The sequence below is a fragment of the Bos taurus genome, chromosome 23 (assembly GCF_002263795.3).
Source record: "Bos taurus isolate L1 Dominette 01449 registration number 42190680 breed Hereford chromosome 23, ARS-UCD2.0, whole genome shotgun sequence".
In the NCBI taxonomy this organism is placed as follows: Eukaryota; Metazoa; Chordata; class Mammalia; order Artiodactyla; family Bovidae; genus Bos; species Bos taurus.
In genome coordinates this window covers 17640837-17644894 of record NC_037350.1, presented here as the reverse complement: position 1 = coordinate 17644894, position 4058 = coordinate 17640837, and positions in this window count along the sequence as shown.

Below are 4058 nucleotides of genomic sequence, written 5' to 3'. Positions count from 1 at the left end.
TGTCCTGGGCACTTCTCGTTTATTAAACATTCCAGTGGCCTCTAGGGGCAGAATAGCCTGATGATTAAGAACACAACACTCTGTTCCTGACTCCACCACTTGCACTTAATGCCTTTAGGCAGATTATTTCACTTCTCAGTCCCTCAGTTTCCTTGCCTGTCAAGTGGGGATATGACAATGGTATATGCTTGATGGGGTTGATGTCAGACTTCAGTGAGTTAGCACCTCTGAGTGCCTGGCAGTCGTAAGCACGTGATAGGCATCAGCTGTTTTCCATCATCGTTGCTTTGCAGCTGCCAGTGCTGGGAAGCAGGGTGAGGGTAAGCAGAGGTCCCTGATCTCCTGGGCAGATCGACCCCGGTCACCTAACGACTCCGACACGCGCAGGTCCCCAGGTGTAACAAGTGCCTGTGATGGTGGGGAGAGACTTTTTCAGTGGGACCGGAGGCAGCTTCCCCGAGGAATGGTTGCACTGGCTGCCTTCTGAACGAAGGGGCGTTGTGATAAAAGTCAGAACAGCGGTCACTGGGGGTGGAGGGGTCGGGGAGGAGCGTAGACTGCCAAGGTCACAAGGCAGCCTTACAGTATTGGGGACGTTCTAAATCTAGATCTGGGTGGGAGTCACATGAATGTACACATCTGTAAATAATTGCTGAGCTATGTATTTCAGTGCACTGTATGTACTTTATACCTTAGGAAGAATAAGTGGACAGGCATTAGCTTAGTGAGAGGAGGGGAAAGTGGTCCAGACAGAGGGAAGAGGATGTGCAAAACCCCTGTGGCAGAAGGGGCTGGGTAAGTCCCAGGGACTCGAAGGAAAAGCGAGTGTGGCTGCCGCAGGTGAGCAGGAGGGACTGTGGGGAAGGATGGGGCTGGAAAAGGCAGGGCTGGCTGGGCCTGAGAAGTCTGCCGCATCCTGAGGGTGCTGGGATACTGGTGTAGGGTATTTAGCAAGCAGGGTTGGGGTGGTGGGAAGGAAGATACAGGGAGACTGACTGGAGGGGCGCTGGGGGAGGCACGCATGCACCATGATGTGCTGTAGGCCTAGGGTGGAGGAGGGGCGCGGAAGCCTTTAGTAGGCGCAGTTGACTGGGCTTGGTGATGCGCTCGGATGCTGGGGAAGGGCCAGTGGTCCCTGGTGTCTGGCTCCCTTTGCTGGAGGGTTGGTCCTGCAGAACCCTGAACTGGGTGCTCGGGGAGAGGCCCAAGGGTGGGGGAGGAGGAACTTTGGGGGATCCGCACGGAGGCGCCTCTGAGGGGTGTCGGGCAGGTAGCTGGATGTAAACAGTCTCTTCAGTTGGAATAGCACTTAGGGTGTGTCCTGAAAGCATTTATATGGATGTGCATTTTTTGATTTCCTCATGGTCCTTAGGTTTGGTACCCCCTCATCCTGTGTTTTCCACAAGGATTTGCCTTTCAGAGGTAACGTGATTCCTCAGGGTGATTCTTGCAACTAGTAGCTGATCTCAAGGGCAGATCCTATCAGTGACTTCAGCTCAGGGGGTCCTCCCATGACATCGTGGGTCTTTCGTGGTTGGGGAGTCCTTGCCGTCTTGAGCAGAGTCTCACCGGCTGTGAGTCTAGGCGATGACTGGTCTTCCGAGATTCAGTGGCTTCACTTGGAGCCTCACCAGCTCCGCCTTGACTGCTTGGAAGCGGAGGTTCTTTATTTCCATCTTCCTGGTTGAGGTGTGCACGGTTGCCAGGGCTCCTCTGACCAAGCCTGATTCAAGGGCCTCCGGGTATTTTAGGAGTAACCGCCCTCTTCCTTGGGCCCTCTGGAGGGGCTGGGAGACTGGCTGAGGTCTCTGCCCCACACTGGGGCCTGCTTGCCCAGTGGGGAGGGTCTCTGCTGCAGCAGCTGCTACTCGGCAAGCCCTTAAGGCCTCTGCTTTCTGGGCTGCTTCCCAAGGGCTGCAGGAGAGAGAGACCCCTGTCCTGAGGGAAAGGAATGGCGGGCTTGTCCTTCTCAGCCTGGCACCACCTGCTCCGGGCATCGCCTTTGCTCTGACCAGGGCAGCTTGACCAGAGCTGTCCTCTAGCTTGGAAGGGCACTTGCTTTCTGGGGTCGGGCTCACTTCTCCCCCCACCCTTAGTCAGCAGAATGCGTGTCCATCCTTTCATGGGTCTGCAGGGCACCGGCCCGCCTCCCTGCTGTTGAAGTTTGCCCTAGTCATTCAAATGACCGTCCTGCCACCCACTCCCCGCCCCCACCTCCCCGCCATGACTGCCTCCCAAGGTGTTCTGTGCTGACCGTGGGAAGGCTGTGGTTTCCAGGGGCCGGGGGCCAGAGCCCGCTCCCTGACTGTGACCGTGACGCAGGGCCTCCGGCTCACAGCCCAGAATAGCCTAGGCTGTGCTCTATCCCAGCTGCCCTATCACTTTGCAAACTGGAATCTAATTTGCTGTCCACCCTCCCCACCCCAGTCTCTCAGTCCGTACCGCTTTCTTTGCTCATGAAATATTTATAATCACAGATTATGTTTCCCTATGAGTATAAACTTGCTTTTGTTTTTTTCCCTCCTCCGCCCTTAAGAAGCTGCCTCTGACAAGTCAAAGAGCCTCATCTCTCTGGGTTCATAGACCTCATCCACGAGTCTGCTGCAGCCTCCGGCTCCACCCTCGGGTTGACTCCCTCTGCTGCCCCACCGCCAGACAGACCTTGAACATCGGGGCTTGTGGTTGGGAGACTGGCTTCCAGTCAGGCCTGTGCGGTGACCACTTCGGGGAGCTGGCTCCTCCACTGGTGGGCGTGCCTCCGGGGTCACCAGGCATGGCCCTCGCCCCAGCCACCTGGAAGGGTGTGCCCTTGGCGGCAGATGGGGACCTGGCCAAAGAATGTGCAGAATCAGCCTGTGGCCGTGAACACTCCTGGAAAAATAACCCAAAGCCAACCACCTCTAGCAGGGATGGTGAGGCCACATCACTGCCTGGATGGCAGGCAGTCCCTCGCCCAGCCTTGCTTTAGTGAAGTAGGGGGATGTGGGGGGCACTGGTGGGCAGGACCTGCCAGAGGCCGGCCTCCTCCCTCTGCAGGGGTGGGGCCAGGGCGTGGCTGGGCCTCAGCTGATCACAACCTCCTTGGCTTCTCTGCTCCATCCTCCTCTTGCCTTTCTTGGCCTCTTATGTCCTCTCTCGGCTGCTGAGAATTCTTGTTTTTGATGAAAATTGCATAATACTGGAATCAGATGCTTAACTGAAATTCAAATCTGTCCAAACAGCTGCTTTTCTTTCCTTCCCCTAATTTTGTAATTCAGTCTCTTAACAAAAAAAAAAAAAAAAATTTCAGGATTTCATTTTATTCTTTCCCATCTGCAGGTCGGTTCCCCTCAGATTTTGGACATTTGCTGAATTGTTTTTGCCAAATGCTAGTAATTTCCCAAATTAGTTGGACTTCCTAGGCTCAAAGTAAAAATGAGTTCGCTTCTCCATTTTTACCATCAAGCCAGTTTCTTTATGATTTCTTAAAGCCAGTGGTTTCCAGTCAGATTCAGTGATAACCAGCTGTCACTTGCTTGATATAGGCTATCTCGTAAGACATACCACTAGCTTTTAAAAATTTTATTTTTATTTTGTTAGCCACACTGTGCAGCGTGTGGAATCTTAGCTCCCTGACCAGGGATCGAACCTGTGCCTCATGTCTTGGAAACGTGGAGTTTCAATTCCTGGACAGCCAGGGAAGTCCCTTTTTTTTTTTTTTTAAAGGAAGTGAATTTAAACTTATTTTGAGAATTTCATCAGAGCCCTTGGATAATTGGGATACCCCTGGGTATTATGAAACTGTGACTGGCAGTTGATTTTAGGCCAAATAATTACATGACAAATAGAGGCAACTCTCGGTCAGTTGAGACTGATGATCTGGTGGGCGGGCGATCAGAGCCACCCTCCTGGCTCCCTGCTCTGGGCGCCTTGTTGATTTGTCTCTCTCCTGAGGAAGAGGAAAGAGACCTTCCTTCTCTCCCAGTGCTGGCCTTTCCTGGGGATGCTGTGCCGGGCCTGCCAGGATTTCCCAGGCTGGGAGTGGGCGGTGCTGCCCTAGCCCCACAGGCTCACCCAGT